General features: G+C 37.0%; 1 protein-coding gene and 1 long non-coding RNA gene across 16 annotated transcripts in view; one reads left to right on the top strand and one right to left on the bottom strand.

Moving 5' to 3' along the window:
• Positions 1-25,737, top strand: part of RALYL (RALY RNA binding protein like) — a 707,896-nt gene that overhangs the window by 136,622 nt on the left and 545,537 nt on the right. The gene's annotated exons all lie outside the window — the stretch shown is intronic.
• LOC144300411 (uncharacterized) lies at positions 3,180-13,741 on the bottom strand. The gene is made up of 4 exons (XR_013367027.1): positions 13,472-13,741; positions 5,437-5,600; positions 3,979-4,088; positions 3,180-3,887 (listed from the first exon to the last, which is right to left on the bottom strand). It is a non-coding gene; the product is annotated as an uncharacterized LOC144300411 (long non-coding RNA).

The raw sequence follows: 25,737 nt of genomic DNA, 5'->3' as shown, positions 1-25,737 counted from the left end.
TTTAGCACTTTTAGCTCACCATATTCAACATTTGAAATCATTTATATATTTGATCATCAGAAAAGACAATATTGGCAGGTAGAAAGTTGAATTCATCTGCCTTCCCTTTGTCTACCTCAATGGAGCTGCTAGCCAGCTCCCTGTTATTCACAGGGGGGAAATCTCATTTCCTGATTGCACTTGGCTTCTGTCAAGTTGAATATGCTTTCATTTTGACACCTACATTCTGCCTTTTAAATTTCGTGCCATTTGCATGGATATCAGATGTATATGGGGTATCTTTGACTTATTCTATCCACACTATTGCAGAATTAATTATCTCTGCATTGGTTCTGGGTACAATGGGAGCATTGAGAATTTGAGGAAAGAGAATTACTTTTTAGGCCATTCTTCTAGAGTTAAAGGCATTAATCACAATAGAAAATTTCCTTTTAGATTTATATTTAAATAATCTGACATTGATGAATGGTAGCATGTGGGATAAATGTAGAAGAAATTCTTACAGTGTTTTTATCCTGGATGCCAACATCATAGAATATATTTTAATTAGCTTTTTTTCTACCTTTAATGCCCTCTAAATGATACCCTCTGTTCCACATAACACTTGCCCTTCTCACTATCAGTTTTGATGTAGCTGTTCTCCAATTTGGTTTGACTTATGGAATTAGAGAGTTAAGCTTTTTCTACTCAAGAAATTTAGCAACAAAAGAAAACAAATCTAACTCACGTGTCTTCCTGTTTTCGATGAATGTTTATCTAGAACATGTAAACTTAAACCCTCTTATTTTTGATTTGTTAAAATATATTAAGAGGTACGAATGACATTAAAACAAAAGCCCTCATGAGATTAGTGAAGTCACACACACAATAAAAATCAGAAGTGGTTACCTGGGGTCATATTAGGATTTACTACAAACATGTCATTGTGGGGATAGATTCAGATACAATACAAAGTAAGGGTGAACTCGTAGTTTTGGTAATGAAATTCTGACATAATCACTCAGGGTATGAATTTGATGAGCAGGCTGTGGATTTCCAGATTCTCATTGACTAATGAAAATAATTTTCCCCCTAGCTTTACATTCCAAATTCAACTACCTTGAACTTTGTGGACTACAGGCTGTCATCTGATTGCTCCTTCATACAGCCCAGTTGGTTAAGCTTCATGCTAAATAAAGCATCCCATGAAAATGTCCTGTCTCTAGAAGTACTGCTTAATCCTGTAAATTTCTGTCCTATCCAATACTTTCCTGTATTAGCTTTACTAGATTTGTCCTCTTTGGTGAGACTCCAAGAGTGATTTTTTTTTTTATACTTAAGAAAAAGAACTAACTGATGATTACCCTCAAATTATAGATCTAGCTTATGAACATAGAAAATATGTTATTTCCTACATTAAAAAGAAGATAGACTCACAACAAACCTTTTCTAGCTCTAATCAAATTCATTCCACTTGAGAAAGTCAAAAGGAACAATATTATTTATAGTGGCTTCCAAATTTTACCTGGTTCCTTTTCTTTGGAAAGGAATCTGTTTAGGGTAAGGATTTTGAAGTTAGTATAGAACTCAGATTATTCATGTCTTCTTAGAACCAATCTGTTAGGGGCCCCTGGGTGGTGCAGTTGGTTAAGATTCTGACTCTTGGCTTTTGGCTCAGGTCATGATCTCAGGGTCATGAGATCAAGCCCCACATCAGGCTTAACATTTCAGCATGGAGTCCGCTTAAGATTCTCTCTCTCTGCCTCTCCTGCTCATTCTCTCTCTCTCTCTCTCTCTCTCTCAAATAAATCTTAAAAACAACCTCTTAGTTCTACTATAAAATCCAATATAACAAATAGATAAGGTAACTTGTCAACTCTTCAGCCTTTTATTGTCCCAATCCAGACTTTGCTTTTAAGCTTTCAGTAACATGGGCCTAGTTTCAACTTCCCATGTTCATTTGTCTCTTCACTCATTATTCTGCTTTTTGGCCTTTGTATTTAATCTTCCCTCTTTCTGGATTGTCATGCCCCAGTTGTTCAAATAGCTGCTTTTTCATTTGATTTAGAACTAGACCCAAATGTAATCTCTTCTCATCATACTCTCCCCACCCCCCGCTGCCCCACCCACCACTATCTAATTGCTTCACTATTTTTTATTTTGTTCACAACACTTAGCACTATCTAGAACTGTGCTATCCCATATGGTAGCCACTAGCCACATGCCACTATGTAAATTTGAAATTGTTAAAATAAAATGAAATTGAAAATTAAGTTTCTCAGACACATTAGCCATATTTCAAGTGTTCAGGAGCCACACATAGCTAGCTAGTGGTATTATATAGCATAGCTCAGACTTAGAACTATTATGTTAAGGAATTCCTTTATTTTTCTTTTTTTTTTTAAATTTTTTATTCATTTATGATAGTCACAGAGAGAGAGCGAGAGAGAGAGGCAGAGAGAGAAGCAGGCTCCATGCACCGGGAGCCTGATGTGGGATTCGATCCCGGATCTCCAGGATCGCGCCCTGGGCCAAAGGCAGGCGCCAAACCGCTGCGCCACCCAGGGATCCCCCCTTTATTTTTCTATAATTTTTCCTCTGCATCTATACTTCTCCCATCTTTTGTTTTGCTTCTCTCATCTAGAATATAAACCTCAGGAAAACTGAGCTTGTTTATTTCCTTTACTGGTGTTTCTCCACACCAGAAACAGTGTGGCAAACAATAGATTCTTGGTGAACATTTGCCCAAGAAATAATTAATTAATATTAAAGATCAAAATGAGTGGGTTCCAAATGTGCTGTTCCAGAATAATGTTTAACATTTAGAAGGATATTTCTCAATATTTAACTGATTTAAGAGAAACACACACACACACACACACACACACACACACACACACATAACCCTAGACTATAAGTCACTTTGTTTAGTTTAATGTTGACGTGTTTGTCTTAGAGGAGTCATTAGAAAGTAGCATTGGGGGGGTGGCTGAGTGGTTCAGTTGTTTGAGTGGCCAACTCTTGATTTTGTCTCAGGTCATAATCTCAGGGTCATGACACTGAGCCCACATTGTGCTTTGTGCTCAATGGGGAGTCTGTTTGAGATTCTTTCCCTCTGCCTATCCCCCCACCAGTGCACCTGCATGTGCTCTCTCTCTCTCAAAAATAAATAAATCTTAAAAAAAGAAACATTTCCTAAATAGATGTTCATTGGACGTTTTACTGAGTTTGTTTACCCACTTAGGGCTGCCTGGGTAGCACAATTGATTGAGTGTCTGACTCTTGGTTTTGGCTCAGGTCATGATCTAAGTGTCAGGAGATCAAGCCCCACTTCAGGCTCCACATTCAGTGCAGATTCTGCTTAAGTTTCTCTGTCTGTCCCCTACCCCCACCACATATGCATACATGCGTGCCTGCTCTCTATCTCTGTCAAATAAATAAGTCTTTAAAAAAATATTATACCCACTTATAAAGCATTATAACAACATCCCTCTCTAGGTTAAAATCCTCAGAATATCTTGGTTTTTTGTTATTGTAATTGGTTTGGTTTGATTTTTAATCATTTTCTGGCTATAAGTAAAGCTGGACTTCTTATGTGTGTTATTTGTAATTTCCTCTACCCAGTTTGACTTCCTAACTCCTTTCAAAGTTTCCCACTCCTCTGGGGAGTGAGTTTTTGTTGTTTTAAGGAAACCAAGAATAGACTGTTGTTGGGTATTATGGACTGAATGGTTTTGTTTCCTTGGAATTTGTATGTTAAAGCCCTAACCACCTCATTCAATGGTATTCAGAATTGGAGTCTTTGGGAAGTAATGTGGGATAGATGAGGTCTTGACAGTAGAGCTTCCTGATGGAATTTGTGCCCTTATGGGAAGAGACACAAGAGGGCTTTCTTGCTGTCACTTTCTCTGCACATAGACAAAGAAGAGAGTGTGTGAGCACACAGTGGGATGGGAATCAACTACAAACCAAGAGAAGAGAACTCAGAATGAAACCTACCTTAATGACACCTTAATCTTAGGCTTCCAGCCTCTGGAACTGTGAGAAAATAAGTTTCTGTTGCTTATACAACCCAGTCTCTGGTATTTCCTTATGACCGACTGAACTTACTGAGATATGGAGGAAAGAGGGAGAAATAGAGTGAGGAGAGAGGAAGGACACAGGTCCATATCCAAACCCAACTTGATCATCTTTCTTTCTCCAGAAACACTTACCTTTGCACCTCCTTCCTTAGAGACAAATCTTAGGGTGACAGTTCTTTCCTAAGGAAAGTTAATCTCTCCTTAATCAATCTATTTAGAGACACATAACCTAACATAGAGAATCTTTGCTTCTGACCTTGATCCTCTTTGGCAGCAGACTTGAAGACAAAGGAAAAAAAAAATAGTACTCATTTCTCTCTTCCTTATAACTTTCTATTTTGATATAGATTGCACTTAAAAGATGCGAAACTCATACAAAGAACTACATGGCCTTTACCTAGAATCACCATTAGTATACATTTTGTCTCATTTGCTTTATCATTTTCTCTCTCCATACACATATATTAATATTAAAGTTCTTGACATAATATAATTTAACAGTAAATTGGGAATAAATTGCAAACATCATGTTCCTTTACATATAAATGCTTCGGTGTATTTTTCATAAGAACAAGGACACTTTCTCATACATAATTAGAATTTTTTAAAAGATTTAGTTATTTTTTGTTTGAGAGAGAGACAGAGCACGCGCGCGAGAGAGAGCATGAGCATGGTGGGGAGGGACAGAGGGAAAAGGAGAGACAGACTCCCAAGCCAACTCCCTCCTGAGCATGGAGCCCATCACTGGGCTTGGTCTCATGACTCTAAGACCGTGACTTGAGCTGAAATCAAGAGTTGGACACTTCATCGACTGAACCACCTAGGTGGCCCCATAATTAGAAATTTATAAATAATAATATATCAACTTTTAATTTAAAAATTTAGTGTTTAAAAAAATAAATAAATAAATAAAAATTTAGTGTTTAGTACTAAATTGAATTATATACAGTTAACCCATGAATAACATGAATTTGAATTGTGTGAATCCACTGATCTGCAGATTTTTTACAGTATAGTACTGTAAATTTATTCGTTTCCTTATGATTTTCTTAATAACATTTCTATAGCTTTATTGTATACTGTATTCATATAATACATATAACATACAAAATGTGTGTAATCTACACTTTATGTTATCAGTAATGCTTCTGGCCAACCCCATGGAAGGTAAGGTTTTGAGGATGTTAATACTTATACATGGATTTTTAACTATGTGGGAGGTTGGCACCCCTAAGCCCCACATTGTTCAAGGATCAACTTTATACAATTTATATAATAATAAAAAAATTGTATAACTATAAAATCAATAAGTTTAACATTGATACAACAGTTATTATCTAATCCACAGTCTGCATAAAAATTTCATCAACCTTACCGTTAATGTGCCTTATGTTCTTTTTACCCAAATCTACCATCCAATTCAGGATCACGTGTTGTATTTAGTTGTCATATCTCCATTTTATCTTAATCTGGAACATTTCCTCAGGTCTTATTTGTCTTTCTTGACCTTGACATTTTCGGCATTATGAAGAATAAATTCTGAAATGTTTGACATTTTGTTCTATTAGTGCATTCACTAGTCCATTTGCATTACAGTCAAAATTCAAAATGTCTCCTAAGTTAAACTCTTTCCTCTGATCCGACTCAGGCCTATTTTTGACTGGATGCCAATAGTAGAGAAAGGAGACAAGGTCAGCTCATTTTCTGCTTGTCTCTCTCTGTACCACCACCACCACCACCACCTCCTCCTCCTCCTCCTCTTCTTCCTCTTCTTCTTCTTCTTTCTTCTTTCTTCTTTCTTCTTTCTTCTTTCTTCTTTCTTCTTCTTCTTTAAAAGAGTTTATTTATTTATTCATAAGAGACACAGAGAGGCAGAGACACAGGCAGAGGGAGAAGCAGGCTCCCTGTGGGGGAGCATGATGCAGGACTGGATCTCAGGAACCCGAGATCATGACCTAAGCCAAAGGCAGGTGCTCAACCACCAACCAGGCATCCTCTTTCTGTACTTCTATACTCTTCCTCTTACTACCTTCTTCCATACCCAGTTACCTCTTGTTCTTGACTTCCTTTGAGTTAGCAGTGGGGAGAGGTGAGGGGCAAGCAGTAGCAAAAGCCATATTTCACTGCTGTCCTGTGGTTGACTTCTCTTCTCTCCTCTCCTCCCCTCCCCTTCCCTCCCTTCCCCTCCCCTCCTCCTCTCCTCTCCTCTTCTCTCCTCTTCTCTTCCCCTCTTCTTTCTCTTCTCCCTTCCATTTCCTTTCCTCCTTTCCTTCCTTTCCTTTCCTTTCTTTCCTTTCCTTTCCTTTCCTTTCCTTTCCTTTCCTTTCCTTTCCTTTCCTTTCCTTTCCTTTTTCTTCTTCTTTTTTAAATTTCTTTCAGAGAGAGAGAGAGAGTGAGGGAAGGGGAAGAGGGCGAGACAGAATCTTAAGCAAGCTCTACACTCAGCTTGGAGCCCCATGCAGGGCTCGATCCCAAGCCAAAATCAAGAGTCAGATGTTAACCAACTGAGCCATAAATAAAATCTTTTCTAACCTTCTTTAACCTATATTCAGGAAAGGAGCATTGGTCTGAGTGTCACAAGACCCACTTTTGTCACATACTTCACCTACCCTACTGCGGATCGAGCATTGCACTTTGGAATGTGGGAGTACATGCCCTGTTCACTGCTTTTGGGGGTTTTAGTAAAAACTGAGATAGAGCCCCAAGTAACATCCAGTAGAGTGATTAGCTCTTCCAGAGATAATTATGTAAACCTGTGCAGCTCCTGTCTTCCCAGAGAGAAAACTAAACATGAAGTTTAGCCTTCTAGTGGGATATCCTTGTACATGAATAAAAACACTAAGACTAATAACCCTAATCGTCTGGCAGATCATATTTGTGCACTTTAAGTGGAAGTGTAAAACCATCCTGTAAGACCTTCTGTATTTTTACATGTTTGGTTACACTACTCTTTATGTTATAGTTACTTTTCTGCATAGACAGCGGTTTTCTCTCAGTCTTTAGTTCAAAAAATAATTATACTTTTCCTCAGTAGCAGATTTTTTTTAAATATTAAAGACACTGCGATTGAATGTTTTTCACCTGTGATGACCACTGTACTCGTTGGAGCTAATAATGGTGGTTCATGTCTAGAAAATGTGCAAAATCGCAAGATACATGTTTTGTCTCTAGTTACATTTCAGGTTTATTTTATTTTTCTTTACTTCTTTATCTTTCTTTGAATTTCTTCCCTTTTTTTCACTTACAGTCTGGCATTGAAAAAAATCTTTTTTTTTTTTTTTTTTTTTGCAACAAAGCGTGCATACATTTATTGGAAGGATAGATATTAATATTTTATTTCATATTGGGGAAGGACCTCATTTCCATTTTCCACATGCTTTAGGGACAGGATAGGATCATTTTAAAGTATATAAAAGCTAAGTGGCGAGGTAATCATTTTAAAATATGGCAAGACGAGTCAGTAATTACCGGGAAATTTTTGTGTGTTCCTTTAGATGACACAATGAACAAGTTTATTTCTTTTTTTAATGGTTTTAAACAGCTTGTGCTGATAGTTTCAAAAGAGCAACAGCCATAACTGTAACTGACACTTAAGCTGTAAGTGAGGGCCACCCTTTCATGAGGTCCATGGTTGAACCATGTGTGGTGCAGTGGAGCAGAAGCAGAAATTACACTGCACACTTACTTACCTGAGCTCAAGAGAGAAGAGCCCTCTGTAGATTCATTTGAACAACACTAAATTTGCAATGGATTAAATAAAAAACTAAAACCTACACATGGATTATTGTTTGCTCATTTCTTAAAATTCTGGTGATATTGATGCTGGGCGTGTTTGTGTGTGTTTGTACACATCTGTGTCTATATCAATGGCTGTTTTGATAGGCTTGTTGGTGGGCTTTTCAAAGCAGAGTTAGCGATTGGCTGTGTCTGGTGTCTGATAATCATTGCAAAGGGTTAATTCAATTATTACATTTTTACTTGAAGTCTACATCACAGATTACACACAGTGGAAAGCGAGACGATTACTATTTTATTTTCAGTGTTTGAGTGCATATTTGATTCGTTTCAGTGTTGTTAGAAAATTAATATGGCATTATTTCTGTGATGATATTTCCCATTGTAGTCACTATAGAAATGAGGCTAATAATGCCAGCTCATTCAAAGAATATAGCTTCAGGAATGAATGTGATTTTTTTTTTCCTTCATATTGAAATGGTAGTTTTCTAATAGAGATACTGAATGTTGTGTATTCAAGTATCTTTAAAGGAATAGTTAATTCAGAATTGAGTGCAAAGAAGCTGCAGGAGATTATTCATCCATGTAGATACAATTATACTGTGGTAGATAATGGATTTGTGTTATTCTTAATGTCTATACATGGCTACAGTGAAGACTGAAGTTGTTTTTATAACTTTTCAGTACATTGAACGAAAGAAAAGTATGACAGTAGAAAGCATCTGATAAATTAAATGTGACATGTTTTTTATCCATATAAAATGGTTTCTGAGCAGCTGGTAATTGTGAATATTTTAGCAGTCTTTTTTGATGTGGAATATTTCTTCTGTGTTCAACACTAATGAGTTGTGAGTTGTACTTCATCAAAATGACAGTTTCCTTACTTTTGTAAATAGGAATGTGATACACCTTGTAAAAACTGGTAAAAGATTCTCAACTCCCCATGTAAGCACATGGCATTTTCTCTTTGGTCGTTCTAAGTTTTATCAACTTTCCTCTAGGGGAAGATAACAAAGCCTAGCATTCACAGGTTGCTTAATAAATTCCAGCATCATGCCAGGTAACATAATATATACTCTCCATTGGATAATTATTATACCTCAAATCAGCTCAAAGAAAAAAATGAAACTGAGTTGGCTAAAATAGTAAATTAGTACACCAAGAAATTGCAGGTTCTTTAAAATGTTTTCCTATGAAATACTGGTCTTTGTTGCTCTTTTCAATATAATTTATTTTTAGAAAGTAAAAGATACCTCTAATATCTTTATATTAGTAACATTCCTCCAACTTTTAGAAACCTTTAAAGAATATTTTTCAGTGCTAATCTTTGCGATAATCTTGCGAAATAGGAAGTTTATGCACTATTCTCGTTTTATTGATGAGAGGAGTTACTGAGGGATGAATATTAGTCACAAAGTGGGACCATAGTGCAAATGCTTGTGCTTTAATACATAGTACTATTTTTAATAAGTGATAGAAAAAACTAATCTAACTGTACTAGGAACATGGAAGCTCTAGAACAAGAGTTATCCAAAGAAAACTAAAGATGTTAAGATCAATTAATCAAGAAGTATTTTTTTTAACAATGTTAACAGCCAGAAATTGTGGTACTGGAATGAAAAACCCCACCTTGAACTGATTATTACCATTTTCAGTATTAATTCATTCACTGAGGGAACATTCTACATGAAGACTTCTATTAAAACAAGCACAAAATTGCAAAGTTTGAGTGGAGATGAAACTCAGTGTTGAGCTCCTCTGGCTGAGGTAGTACAACTGCTGCCAACCTTCCAAATCAGCCAGCCCTATTTGATCTGTTTTATAAGGATGCTATATAATATGTCCATGAAAAAAAAAAAAAGAGGTCCAATGCCAACTAACACATTGTCTGGCCACTAATCATCCATATCTTCAGGAAAACTTCCAGTAATAATAATTTAGACTATCATTTAATAGGCCTAATAATGATAACACCTTATGCTTTTAAAGAAGGTGAGTGTTTTACGAGGAATTTCACTTTGATGCTTCCGGAAATATGTCAAAAATGGTAATTCCCAAATCTTTTCGCAAACAAGGGTCTCAAAATTCGAAATAGTGTAGAAGAAACCTCTTTTATAAAAATGTAGATGAGCTCACAAATAATTCAGAGACATCCTCAGAAGCTAAATACCCAAAACCAGGGTGAGTCAGACATGATTGAAGGTGAGATGAACCTATGGCTAAAGCAGAATTGGGGTCAGTCTCCATCCAGAGGCTTGTGATTTCCCATTTGCCCATGTGAACAAAATTGCAGCTTTGTCTACTGCATAAATGTGAACTACCAAAAGACTGTCACCTAGATAGACGAGAAAACAATTTCTCCGTCAGCACAGGGAAATGACAAGGAAACTTGCAGTTAGCTGAAATCTACTTTTGGCTTTTCTAGTCCTGCTTGCAGGAAGTCCTGATGCAAGTGCTTCTCCATGAAGTCACTCCTTTACTTTATAAGACAGGTATCATGTCACTGCTAAGCCTTGTTTTTTCTAGATGGAACATTACCATTTCTTCAAATATATTTATCTGGCATGGTCTTTAGTATTACAGAATCACAATAACCTTCCTTTTGGTTAAACATGCAGGTTAACATGTAGAAATTCTGTGTTCAAATTCTAGCTCGTTGAATCAGTTTCCTTGACTCTAAAATTGAGATAATTGTTCGAGACATGAATGAGGTTGGTAGACATGGAAACCAGTTGTAAAGAACACTGTTGTTTAGATATACTTTGCTGTATTTTAAGTCACTTTTCACATCACTATAGCATAAGAATAAATATTCATCGTTTGAAAGTTGTTGGAAGTAGAGTTTTTGGAGTCAGCCTTGGGTTGTTGAGTTTCTCTTAATGTTAACTGCTGTGGGAACCTGGAAAGTTCACTTAGTATCTCTTCCCTCAGTTTTCTCTTCCATGTGTAGAATATGGGAGACAATAATAGGGTCATATTTCACACAGTCGTAATGAGGACTTAATTAAATTAACACATTAAATTAACACAGGGCATGGCACATAGTAAAGATTAGATGTTATTATTATCATCCTGATTATACAGGTGACAAAAATATTGTTAACCATATTTAACCAACAAGTTAAGTGAAATGTAAACACACAAAATATACACACACCAAAGTTGATATCATTTACTTACAGGGGAACAACACTGTTACTCAGAAAACCATTAGAAAATAATAGAAAGACAACAAGAGAAGAGTCAGACACAAGCCAGTTAAATTCACAGTAGCAAAAACTGTTAACAATACCTTGACAGTAAGCGAGGGCAAGGAACCTTGTTTAAAATATATTTATATTTTGATGTTTTGATATAAAATGTACATATATATGATATATATATATATAGTCTTCCAGAATCATTTAGTGTGACAATAGCCAAGTGAATACACGTTAATTGCTGTGAAGGTGTCAACACAGGTAACAGAAGAATATTTATTACATTTTACATAAACTGAAAATTAAACAAACTGAAAGCTTTAGCATTTAAAGGAGTTTCAAAAAAAATAAATAAATAAAGGAGTGAGTTTCCATTATCTAAAGAAATCACTGAAGTAAGTGTTTATGTCTAAATGATGATGGATAAGCCAAGGGTTTCTGTAATTGCTTACTGAACAGATAAATGTTTGACCTAGACTTCATATGCCAGTTACTCTTAAATGTGGTACAGCAGGATCCAGCTAGCCAGGGTAATGCAGATTCATCTCATGTCACTTCTGTGTGCCTGGGTAATATTTTGTTTAGTCAAGTTGTGCTTTGCTTTGGCTTTCTTTGGTATATCAATAAGCTACAGAAAAAAGAAATGAACTGGGTGGGAAAATCTGATGAAGCAGGTGTTTTATCCTGTCTGTAGTCACTATACATAATACGTGGACAGGCAAAAGCCCAGTTAGGCCTTTAGCTTTTTCTGCTGTTTGGAATCTGAAACAGGGCCACAGTGGAAGTGTGCAGATCTCTCTTGAATGCATAGAAACTCTGCAAAGTGATATAAAATGCTTAGCCATTGATTATTTGTCAGGCATCATAGAAGTAAAGGATTAAGTCCTTCTACGTTCAAAATGGATCACAAATTCAGAGCTGTGAGTCTTGGCATTCAAGAATAATTTCTATCAGAGGAGTGTATTTTAAAGATTTCGTTCTATAGGTTACTTCTTAATGAAAATTCATGGGAAAATCCTCTCAAAAAAAGGGACGAAGGATATTTACTGCCGGTAGGTTTATACTATTAACGAGTTATATTCACAGTGGTATGAAATATTAGTTCTGTCAGCTTCTTACAATTTATGGGACTTTTGCAGACCTTCAGCAATGCAGATAAGCCTTGCTGTGCTCACTTAGAATATCGGATACATCCTCCTTGCACTTTGAAAAGCAAATAGAGTACATACATTTATCAATCCTGACATTGATCCCCTTCCACCTAGCTCAGCAAAGAATCACCTAAATAATACAATATTGAAAAACTGGAAGGCCAAACGGAACAAGCAGTCTTACATTTTATAATTGAAATATTTGAAGGGATAAGTGAATGAAGTAGTTCTACCCTGATTTGAATAACTTATTTTTCTTTTCTTAATTCCCTCCCTCTAAAAGAACTCCGTACAGATGGCTAACCACCATCTGATATTTTGTTTACAATTGAGAATAAAGCAAAAACAACTTATAGAAAAACTTAAACATCATTGTTTAGAACCTACACAGGTATGGCAACTAGTTTATTGATCATGCTTAGAAAAATCACCAGTGTATCTAATTTCACATTAAAATGACCAGTACTTCTTAAAGTTATTACTTATCATTAAGAATGTGGTCTTGCATAACTGGAGTTTCATTTTTTTTATATAAAGGCATTAGTGGGAGGGGACTTTGAAGTGGAATTTATTTTCTCTTCAGCTTGTATTTTATAGCACTTGCTTGCAACCCCTGACCTCACAGAGGAGTACATGATTAAGTATAATACAAATTAACCTATTAAGGAAAGCTTGTGATTCTGACAGCTAATCAAGACAGAACATTTTGTTACATAAAAGTTGGAGAACCATACTGTTCTCCAAAAGAAATATTCTCTAAGTATACTTTGAAATTTTACATTTTTCGTTTTCTTACTTTTAAAAAAATAAAAGATTAACTTTTTAAAAGTAGGATAGTATGTTTGCATACTTTCAGGAACCAGGCAGTGACATAAATGAGTAAGTGGCTCAGGTGGGGAATGTGCAAAATTTTGGCACCAACCTAGTTGTAGCTTGACCAGCATACCACTTGCCTCATTATATTTCTATTAAAATTACTTGGGAGACAGATTATTTGGGAATATGCTTGCGGGGTAGACTGGGCTGAGTAGAGCGAGGCACCAACTAGAGCTTTCTGTTTTAATGTTACTCAGGACGATGCACTTAGAGCCTGTTAAATCAATGGTAACTTGTATCCTTTTGGAAATATTAGCCTCTTGTCACAAACACACTTTGGAAAACCATCATCATAGAAGTGAAATAAAATGCCATCATAATTTCTCTACTAACAGATGTCTACCTCAGTCTCTTCCTGACCAGTCCATACACACTTTATATTTACTCAGTATTATCTTTTGGATACATGAGTCTGTTCCTGTCTACTGTAAGCAATTAATGAACTTACTTGGTTGAAACGGTAACATATTCATAGTCTATATTGTTTTTTTGAGTGTGACTGGAATCTCCTTTTCAAGCATCCTCCAGCATCTCCCTCTCATCTCACTTCTTCCCGTCGGTCCTTCTGCCATGTTCTAGAATATGGAAGCACGTCGATTCACTTATCCACTACTAGAAATGGACCACCAACAGCGATCCGGGCACTGTGCTAGGAGTGGTGCTAATTGTCAGTGAACCAGTGAACCAGAAAGACCAGTCCCAGTTTTGAGGAGCTTTGCCGAAGCTGCTGAGGTTGACAGGCATTAACCTAATAATTATAATTATGATGCGTGCCATGGAAATGTTCAGGCACTACGTACAACAGCAGTTTTTCAAATTACCTGTTACGGCTTCTGCTTGCCTTTTCCTCTGTGAAGCCTTCTCTCAACCTTCCAACCTGAATTAATTTTTTACTATTTGGGGCTACCATTGTACCTTCTATGCATTTCTATTTCTACCTCTACCTCTATCTCCATTTATCTCTATCTCTGAACTAGAGTTTGTTAAAGGCAAATGCTCTATTTTATCTTCCTTTGGAGCCACAGACCTTGGTGAGGTGTCTGGTTCCGCAAGTATTCAGTGAATGTTTGAGTAATAAATACCACATTGCTTAGTTTTAAAATGATATATAAATATGTAAACAAATGGACTCTCAGCAACTGACTGGATTTGCCAAATTCCGATGATTTTACAACCTGAGATGTTTCAATCAATGGTGTCAATGATTAACTGACAAGCTGGTCTTTTGTATGTTATTTATTTATTTATGCATTTTTAAAGATGTACTTATTTACTTTCAGAGAAAGAGAGAGAGAGAGAAGCTGAGCAGGGGGAGGGGTTAGAGGGATGGGAGAGAAGCAGACTTCCTGCCCAGAGGCACTTGGGACTTAATCTCAGGAAGCGGAGATGGTGACCTGAGCAGAAACCAAGAGTCAGATACTTAACTCACTGAGCCACCTAGGCACCCCAAGCTGGCCTTTTTAAAACAAAATTTTGTTACTCATGTGGATTTTTGTATTATAAATTATTATTGTGTATCATGTCATTATAAATGGTTACATGAATGGTTATTCTTGTTGTAGGAGAAATAGAAAAATAAGAGTTTTTTTAAGATTTTATTTATTTATTTGAGAGAGAGAGAAAGCATGAGAGACAGAAAGAGAGAGTGCACACGAGCAGGAGGGAACAGGGAGAGGGAGAGGGAAAAGCAAACTCCCCACTGAGTAGTAGGAGTCTGATGGGGGACTTGATCCCAGTACCCTGGGATTATGACCTGAGCAGAGGGGAGACGCTTAACCAATTGAGCCACCCAGGCACCTGATAAATGAGAGTTTCTTTTTTTTTCTTTTTTTAAAGATTTATTTATTTATGATAGACATAGAGAGAGAATGAGTGAGGCAAAGACACAGGAGGAGAGAGAAGCAGGCTTCATACCAGGAGCCCGATGAGGGACTCGATCCTGGGACTCCAGGATCACACCCTGGGCCAAAGGCAGGCACTAAACCTCTGAACCACCCAGGGATTCCCTAGATGAGAGTTTCTAACGTTCTTCTCAGGCTTGGAATTTTGATGACAAAATATTGATTGTATTGGAAACTTGAAAATATAGTCCATAGCTTGAAAGTAAACAGCAGAATAGATAAGACTGTATACACAAATAGAAATTGTAATAGTAAGGAACTGACACTTATGAACTATTTTTATGAAATGAACATGTTTACTACCATAGTATTTTCTAGCCCCTCGATGTTATTTATTAAGAACTCTAAGCTCTGGACTTCTTTGCTTTGCTATCCTAATGCATTTGTTTTCCATCTTTTCCTCTTTCTTGTGCAGATCCTATACTCTGCCATTCTCTGCTACCCCATCAAGTGAGTAGTGTCTTTAACCTTTAAGGTTTGTCCTGCCTCCTCTAACCATTGGGAACTTCACTTTCCATCTATTCTTGCCTTACCTTTGATTCTGGGCTTCAGAGCAGCCACCCTCATCTATCCTCCCTAGGGTAGATTATCTTATCCTTTGTTGAATCTGTTCCTGTTTAATTTAGATCTAACTCATCTTCCTTATTTTCTCCAAAACTACTTTTTTCCCTATGGGTTCACCTTAGTCCTAGTCAAGGCAAAGGCATAGATCTCTATTGGCTGTTGTCTGAGCAGAAAAGTATGCATAAGCTGTATCTGAATATTTTAGTCCTTTAATCATTTGTGTTACTTAGCTTTGTCTGGAATTGACAACTTTAGCTTCTCTGCAGAGGATTATTGTCTACCGAGTTGCTTCTTCGTCTCTATTGCCAAAAGTACTTCTGAATAAAGAACTCTCCATTTGATATCTTTGTGCCAGGACATCTTGTCAAAGGCTGTGGCTTTTCCAGGTATCGAGTTTGCTTTTTGAAGCTATGACTGAACTTGAAATTATCTTGCATGCATTTGTTTCCTATATCTTTTGTTTCCTGGTGCTCCATTTCAGTTCATCTTGCAAGAACTCATTGTATGTCCCATTGACATCCATTCTTCCCAGCCCATTTTGCAGCCAGATTGCCATGAGCATAACTTACAGAGCTGGGTATTTTACCCAATGAGTTGTCTACTTAATGTACAGAACTGTCCGGGTACAAATGATCAAGTCATTGTACAATGCCAGGCAGTTAAACCACCAGGAACTATATTGCTGCTTTATTGACCTTCTGTATTTTACTGGAGTTCAGAATAACAAAAAACCATGTTCCAGCAGCTTCTCAGAGGTATTCAACTTAAACATTTAATCCAATCCTACAAATATTTATTGAGAACAAACTTGTTTACAGGCTCCAGGTAAATGACAGAAAGTTATGGGTAAAGGTTTGCTCTCTCTGTGTGTGTGTGTGTGTGTGTGTGTGTGTGAGAATTAAGATAAGTGAAGAGTTATGACATTTCTGGTGCACTTGCCTATGGTTAAAGTTGCCATCACCTCAGGTTAAATCCTGCCCAGTTTTTCAGGCAAATCTGCATAGGCTGGGCAGGGAAGAGCAAGGTAACATCATTGGTTTAGATTTGCTGCTTTATGCCTTGATATCACTGTGTCTGAGATTAGTCTCTAGGGATCCCTAAGTCCAAGGAACAACCACTCAGAGGCCGTATTTCCTGACTTCTCCTGGGTTTGCCTTCTTAGCTAAGTTTGATCATATTCTCAGACTGCATATAGAACCAGAACCAGGGCCTAAAACACACATTGTTTGGTTAGGATTCCAGGAACTCTTGTTTAGTAGTTACCACCTGCTCCTGTCTGGGGTTAGGTCCACAAATTATTTACTCAGACCAAACTGTTGCCCCTTTCTTGTCTGTATAAGCACAGCTTGTGCTGAGAACTGTGCTAATCACTTACATAGATTATATCCAGTTCTCACAATAACATCACATTTTGCAATTTAAGAAAATGAACAAGTAGAATGGCTAAGATCCACAACCACATCAGAATCTGACTTAATTTGGGGTACCATAAGTCCCCTAAAACTTCTGCTGCAACATCCTCCCAAAGAAGAGTGGACATCTTTGGTAGCAGGTCAACCATGTGTAGTTATCTTCAGATTCTGGAGTCTGCCATGATATTTTCTCTCATATCTCATATCAGTCCCATATCTAATCAATATCATTGTTCTCCATTGCAGTCAACAGTTGTAGACTCTAAGTAGCAAAGGTGTTTGCTATAAGGAATTTGGTAGCTCACAGGATTGGTGGGCTTGAGAAAATTGGTGAGAAAACTGGACTTGAGGCTAAGTATTTAGGAAATAAACTTAGAAGCACAGCACTGGCTTCGTAAGACCATTCGCCCAGAGGCTACTATGCAATAAGTGGGAGGGGTGCCTACCATCCCAGTGAGGTTAGGTCTGAGCCAAGAACTTGAATCATTTAGGTCATTGTTACCTCTGATGCTGTCACCAGGAGTATCCAGACACCACTGCAGAGCCCCCAAACCCCCTACAGAGGTCGAAGCTTCCTTTTCACATTATTTCTTTTTGAATCCACGTGTCTCTTGATTTCTGCATTTGGGCCTAGACCACCTGCCTGCCTCCCAACTGTAAGAGGAATCTAGAAATGTCAGTTTGCGCTTCGGAATTGGAGTGGTGAAAGTCATATTTTGAAAATTTATTTAAACACTAAAGGTTTCTCAAAAGGCATTGTGCAGCCCCGTGTGTGATGGCGTTCACCACAGTTGGCTAGCCCTATAACTTCATTTACTCGCATATATCCCTCACTCCCAAATATCTCCTCCAGTCAACCATTTCATAGTGATCTAAAATATAAATCAGGCCCCAGATGCCAACTTTAATAATCATTGGCTGTACGGCCAAACTGTTGCAGAAGCAGTTGTGGTCGAGTGCTGTTTTGCAAGACTTTTTTGTAAAATGATAAAAGTTGTTTCCTAATATTTGCTTATGAATTCAAGTTTTACATTTATTTTTCTTGGTTTTATAATGTGCCTTTGAAATCTCTATATTGCTCTCTGGCTCACTCAGTACTATACCAGTCTTCCTGGGGCTCTCCCAGAGTTGAAATAAATAAGCCAATAAGTAAGTAAGTAGGTAAGTGAATAAAAGCATGTCATGGGTACAGTGCTTTAGAATCAGGGCCCTAGTAAACTTCACAAAGGCAGATTAATCAGTGTGCTGCACCATTCACAATGACAAGTGGCCCCTTTCATTATTATTGTGACAATATTGCTAAATAAGCAAAACACAAATAAAACTCTCTAGTGGGAAAATGGTGAAGAATAATTAGGGGCAAGGAGCTTTGTGGGGACTAAAATGCTGTAATTAGAAGGGAGGATTTGGAGCACTATGTGAAGGAGAAGGATCAATAGAAGACTTATTTTCTCTGCTCAGAAGAGCTTTTTCAGCTTTTTGTTCAGTGCTAAAATAGAGTTATTTTGGAGTAGAAAATGACCTGAGGCTCTAAGGATCTGAGACCACCTCATAATGGGTAGAGGGTTTGTCAGGGTGGGGGTTGGAGGGGGTGGTTGTGTTCTGGCATGGTTTTTTGAAATCATATTGTTAATAGCAAAACAAACTATCCAAAAAAGAATGAAAATGTATTCCCTTCTGCTTGGTCTACATTACTCTTCCTTTAAACTTCAAATATCATACAATATTGTGTTAATGTAAAGTATTTATTTATGATAACCAGTTAAAACCATGCAGTACTGAATAATAATCTTTTCTATCACCTAGAATATGATTAAGTAGATATATTGTCCAGAATGTCCTAAACTGAAGAGTAACGAAGAGGAAATTTAAAATCTGAATTCATTTTCCCATATTCCTTTTCTAAAAGTGATCATAATACTGTGTTGTTACATTCACATGTTTTTCCCCCCTCAGGCTCTTTCACATTTTTTCCCATATTCCTTTTCTAAAAGTGATCATAATACTGTGTTGTTACATTCACATGTTTTTCCCCCCTCAGGCTCTTTCTTAATGTGATTTATTTTGATTGTGAATTTTGTATTTGGGTATTCATCCTTCAAGGTGGTTGACTCTATTATTTGTACTTAACATTAAAGAATCCTAGGGATTTTTCCACCTCTCAAGGCTGACTTGAATTTCCTTCTACTACATTGCTGGCCAGTGGATACTGGACTTACTTCTACATATCCCTGGAATGTGGCCACTGGGCTACTCTTGAATATAGTCCATTTCATCTTTGGACTGTTTTCTCTATTAGTCTGAAATTCTTCTCTTAGCAATATCTTCTCATTTGTCTTTGTTAGTATCCTTAAGATTAGTAATTTTTGTTTGTTTTTTGCTGTCTACCAGTGGTATAGTATGGTTGTTCCTTGAATTTATTAGTAGGTGTATAAGTATTTGATATTGTAGGGTATCTTGAAATAAGCATTGTACTTATACATTCATATTAACTTTTGGCATTTTAAATACATTCATTATATTCTCAATTTAAGAAAAAAAATAATTTAAGTCCATATAGACTGAATGGGATGGGAGTGAGAGTTTGCAAGAAGACCTAAAGAAGTTAATTTCACAGCATACAATGGTTGTTAATTAGTATGGGCGTATATATGTACAATTCTGACTTACTCTGACTTACTCTGCATTAGAGAGGGAAAACAGAGAAGGTTGCTGTCCTGACCTTGTTGATTTGGAGAGCCTCCAATTAAGAAAGTTTTATCCACTAATATCTTATAAATTTAATTCTTAATTTGAGTGGGAAAGAAAGACCAAAATCAACAAAGACTAGAAAGGAACAGGGAAAGTCTGCAGAAACAATGACAAAACAAGTAATAAAATGGCACTCAATTCATATCTATCAATAATTACTCTGAATGTAACTAGACTAAATGCTCTAAGCAAAAGGCATAGGGTGTCAGAATGGATAAAGAAGCAAGACCTATATATATATATATACTGCCTACAGGAGTCTCATTTTAAACCTAAAGACTCCTGTAGATTGAAAGTGAAGAGATAGAAAAATATTTACTGTGCAAATGGATGTCAAAAGAAAGCCAGTGTAGCATTTTTTGTATCAGACAAACTAGATTTCAAACCAAAGACTGTAACAAGAGATGAAGAAGAGCACTATATCATATTAAAGTGGTCTGTCCAACAAGAAGGTCTAACAATTGTATATATTTATGCCCCCCAATTTGAGAGCACCTAAATATATAAAACAATTAGTAATAAACATAATAAAACTCATTGATAAGAATACAATAACAGTAGGGAACTTTAACACCTCACTTACAGCAATGGACAGATCATCTTAACAGAAAATAAGCAAGGAAACATGGCTTTGAATGACTCCACCACGTGGACTTAAAAGGTATATTCAGATCATTTCATCCTAAAGTAGCAGAATATACATTCTTTTTGAGTGCACATGGGACATTCTCCAGAACTGGTCACATACTACATCACAAATCAGCCCTCAACAAGTACAACAACAAGATCAAAAAGATCTTGACCTGCAAAAAGATCAAGATCATACCATGCAAATTTTCTGACCACAGTACTATAACACTTGAAGACAACCGTAAGAAATTTTGAAAGACCACAAATACATGAAGGCTAAAGAATATCTAAGTAGAGAATGAATGGTTCAACCAGAAAGTTAAAGAAGAAATTAAAAAATACATGGAAACAAATGAAAGTGAGAACAAAATGGTCCAAAACCTTTGAGATGCAGCAAAAGTGGTCTTAAGAGGAAAGTATATAGCAATACAGGCCCACCTCAAGAAGCAAGAAAAATCTCAAATACACATCCTAACTATAGACCTAAAGGAGCTAGAAAAGGAAAAAAACTAAAACTAAAACCAGCGCTATAAGGGAAATAATAAAGATTGGAGCAAAAATAAATGTTACAGTGGGATGCCTAGGTGGCTGAGTTAGTTAAGTGTCTGACTCTTGGTTTCAGCTCCAGTCATGATGTCAGGGTTGAGTTAGGCTCTGCACTTGATGAAGAGTCTGCTTGTCCCTCTCCCTTCTCCTCTCTTCCTCCCCTTCTGCCCATCACCCTACTCTGTCTCTCTAAAATAAATAAATAATAAAATCTTTTAAAAAGAAATAAATGATATAGAAACAACAACAAAGGGGATCCCTGGGTGGCTCAGCAGTTTAGCGCCTGCCTTCGGCCCAGGGCGTGGTCCTGGAGTCCGGGGATTGAATCCCATGTCGGGCTCCCTGCATGGAGCCTGCTTCTCCCTCTGCCTGTGTCTCTGCTTCTCTCTATATATATCTCTCATGAATAAATAAATAAAATCTTTAAAAAAAAAAAACCAAAAGAAACAACAACAAAAAACAGTAGAACAGATAATGAAACCACGAGCTGGCTCTTTGAAAGAATTAATAAAATTGATAACCCCCTACCTAGCCAGACTTATCAAAAAGGAAAAAGAGAGGATCCAAAGAAACAAAATCATGAATGAAAGAAGAGAGAGAGATCACAACCAACCAATAGCAATTAACAATTAATAATTGTTAACTAGCATTTAATAATTAACAACCACACAATTAGAATATTATGAAAAATTATATGCCAACAAGTTGCCCAACTTGTTGGATATGGATAAATTCCTAGCAACATATAAACTACCAAAACTGAAATATAAAGAAATAGATAACCTGAACAGACTGATAATCAGAGAAGAAATTGAATCAGCATGTCCTTGAGTCCAAAACCAAAGACTTCTCTAAGAAAGAGAACAACAGGTCAGTATCCCTGAAGAACATGGATGCAAAACTTCTCAACAAAATACTAGCAAATTGAATTGAACTACACATTAAAAGAATCCTCCTTGGTCGAGTTGGATTTATTCTGTTTTGCAAGGGTGTTTTAATATTCACAAATCTATCAGTGTGATACACCACATTGATAAATGAAAGCATAAGAATCATATGCTCTCAATAGCCACAGAGAAAGCATTTGACAAGAACAGCATCCATTCTTAATTAAAACCCTCAAGAATGTAGAGATATAGGGAACATAATAACATAAAGGCCATATATGAAAGACTCACTGATAATATCGTCCTCAATGGGGAAAACCTGAGAGCTTTTTCTCTATGGTCAAGAATAAGATAGAGATAGATGTCCACTCTCACCAATGTAGTACTTGAAGTCCTAGTAGCCTCAACAATTCGACAACAGAAAGAAAAAAATGGTATCTAAATCAGCAAGGAAGAACTCAAACTTTCACTATTTGCAGATGATGTGATATTCTGTGTAGAAAACCTGAAAGACTCCACCAAAGAATTACTAGAACTGATATACAAATTCAGTAAATTCTCAGGATACAAAATCAAACACAGAAATCCGTTTCATATGTATATACTAATAATGAAGCAGCAGAAAGAGAAATTAAGGTATCAATCCCATTGACAATTGTACCAAAAACTATAAGATACCTAGAAATAAACCTAACCAAGGAGGTAAAAGATCTGTACTCCAAAAGGTATAAAACACTTAATGAAAGAAATTGAGGATCACACAAGGAAATGGAAAAATATTACAGGCACATGGCTTGGAAGAACAAATATTGTTAAAATATCTATACTACCCAAAGCAGTCTATACATTTAATACAGTCTCTGTTAAAATACCACCAGTGGTTTTTTGTTTGCTTTTTGTTGTTGTTGTTTTCAGAACTAGAACAAGCAATCCTACAATTTGTATGGAACCATAAAAGACTCTGAATAGCCAAAGCAATCATGAAAAAGAAAAGCAAAGCCAGAAGCATCACAGTTCTGGACATCAGAATATATTACAAAGCTGTAGTGATCAAGACAGTTATGGTACTGACATAAAAACAAATGCATAGATCAATGAAACAGAATAGAAAACTCAGAAATGGGCCCACAACCATATGGTCAACTAATATTTGACAAAGCAGAATAGAATGCCCAATGGAGAAAAGGACTATCTCTTCAACAAATAGTGTTGAAAAAACTGACAACATGCAAAAGAAAGAATATGGACCACTTTCTATACTATACACAAAAGTAAATTCAAAATGAATGAAAGAACTAAAATGTGATACAGGAAATCATCAGAATCCTAGAGGAGAGGGCAGCCCTGGCGGTGCAGCAGTTTAACGCCGCCTGCAGCCCAGGGTGTGATCCTGGAGACCTGGGATCAAGTCCCGCGTCAGGCTCCCTGCATAGAGCCTGCTTCTCCCTCTGCCTGTGTCTCTGCCTCTTGCGCGCGCTCTCTTTCTGTGTCTCCCATGAATAAATAAATACAATTAAAAAAAAGAAAAAGAAAAAGAATCCTAGAGGAGAATGTAGGCAGTAACCTCTGACATTAGCTCTAGTAGCCTCTTATTAGATATGTCTCCCGAGGCAAGGGGAAAAAAAAACAAAAGTAAACTGTTGGGACTTCATCAAGATACAAAGCTACTGTCCAGTGAAGGAAACAATCAACAAAACTAAAAGACAACCTTCAGAATGGGAGAAGATATTTGCAAATGACATATCTGATAAAGGGTTCGTATCCAAAATCTATAAAGAACTTATACAACTCAACACACATAAACAAATAATCTAGTTAAAAATGGGCAGAAGACATGAACAGACATTTCTCCAAGGAAGACATATAGATGGCTAATAGTTACATGAAAAGAAGTTTAATACAAATCAAATCAAATCATAATGACACTGAGTTATCACCTCACACCTGTTAGAATGGCTGAAATGAATAACACAGGAAACAGTTGGCGTTGGTGAGTATGTGGAATAAGGGGAACCCTCTTACACTGTTGATGGGAATGCAAACTGGTGCAACCACTCTGAAAAATAGCGTGGAGGTTCCTCAAAAAGTCAAAAATAGAGCCACCTCATGATCCAGCAATTGTACTAGTCAGTATTTACCTAAAGAATCACTGATTTGCAGGATATATGTACCCTGATGTTTAAAGCATCGTTGTTAACAATAGCCAAATTATAGAAAAAGAGCCCAAATGTCCATCGACTGATGAATGGATAAAGAGGTATTGTGTACGGGACACCTGGGTGGCTCAGCAGTTGAGCATCTGCCTTTGGCTCAGGGCATGATCCCAGGATGCTGGATCGAGGTCCACATCGGGCTCCCTGCATGGAGCCTGCTTCTCCCTCTGCCTGTGTCTCTGCCTCTCTCTCTCTCTGTGTCTCTCATGAATAAATAAATAAAATATTTAAAAAAAGAGAGAGATGTGTGTATATGTATATACACACACACAAACATACATATACATGTACACACACGTTAGAATATTACTAGCCATCAAAAAGAATGGAATCTTGCCATGTGCAACAACATGGTGGAGTGAGAGAGTATTATGCTAAGTGTTATAGGTCCCTCAGACAAAGACAGATACCATATGATTTCATTTATATGTGGAATTTAAGAAACAAGACCAATGAACATAAAGGAAAACGAAAAGAGACCTAAACCATAAAACAGGTTCTTTTTTTTTTTTAATTTTTATTTATTTATGATAGGCACACAGTGAGAGAGAGAGAGGCAGAGACATAGGCAGAGGGAGAAGCAGGCTCCATGCAGGGAGCCCGACGTGGGATTCGATCCCGGGTCTCCAGGATCGCGCCCTGGGCCAAAGGCAGGCACCAAACCGCTGCGCCACCCAGGGATCCCATAAAACAGGTTCTTAACTATAGAGAACAAATTGAGGGTTTGCTGAAGGGGAGGTAGGCAGGGGATAGGGATAAATGGATGATGGGTATTAAGGAGGGTACTTGTGATGAGCACTGGGTGTTGTATGTAAGTGACGAAGCATTAAATTCTACACCCAAAACTAATATTATACTGTATGTTAACTAATGTAATTTAAATAAAACCGTGAAACTTTAAAAATAAAAATATACATAAATATGTACATAAATACATAGATACATACATACCTAAAATTAATTCTTACTTTGTTAGTAGAGATACTGGAAAGTCTTCTTTTCCCATCAATTTGTTATTCCGGAGCTTGCAATACAAATCCTCTTGTGCTACGTCCAGGAGAAAGATCCCCTATGTTCTTACTTTATCTGGTTCTTTCCCTGGATATATTTTTCAGTAATGAGAACCTCTTTTCTTTTTTAAAAAAGATCTTATTTATTTGAGAGAGAGAGAATGCAGAAGCTAGGCGAGAGGGACAGAGGGAGAAGGAGAAGCCGACTCCCCCCGAGCAAGGATCATGACCCGAGCCAAAGGCAGATGCTTAGCTGACTTAGCTACCCAGACACCTCAGTGATGAGAACTTCTAAAAGGCTGAGCCCCTTTAACTAGTTGCCCTTTTTTTATTCTATTCACCTCATTTATATAAATTGCACCAGAATGAATGAGGAATGAGAAATTAATAACGATATCCAATCAACGGGAGATACAGAACTGATAAATACTGAGAAGAAACAAATTTTCAAAAATCCCAGCCAGTTCAAATAAAATTAGGATATTTGAAAGGCTCTTTGGTACTTTCGTGATGCCTGTGGGTGGGTATCCCATTTGATTCCCATTTTATACACGAGGAAACTGAGGATCAGAGACCTTAAAGATTTCCCCGCAGCCACAAAACTAGCAGGTTTTTGAGAGACTAGATAATAGGTTTAAGTGTGGAATTAGGCTGCTTTTAAAAAGCACTAGTGAAATGGAAGGGGAACTAATAGCTGTTGAATGCAAACTATATGACAAGTAATCTGCTCTCATTTGATGCTCAGTTATTTCTCCTTATAATGCTGTGGATTAGATATTATCTCTATTTTGCAGAGAATA

The sequence above is a fragment of the Canis aureus genome, chromosome 28 (assembly GCF_053574225.1).
Source record: "Canis aureus isolate CA01 chromosome 28, VMU_Caureus_v.1.0, whole genome shotgun sequence".
Classification (NCBI taxonomy): Eukaryota; Metazoa; Chordata; class Mammalia; order Carnivora; family Canidae; genus Canis; species Canis aureus.
This window is presented reverse-complemented; position numbering and strand designations above follow the sequence as displayed.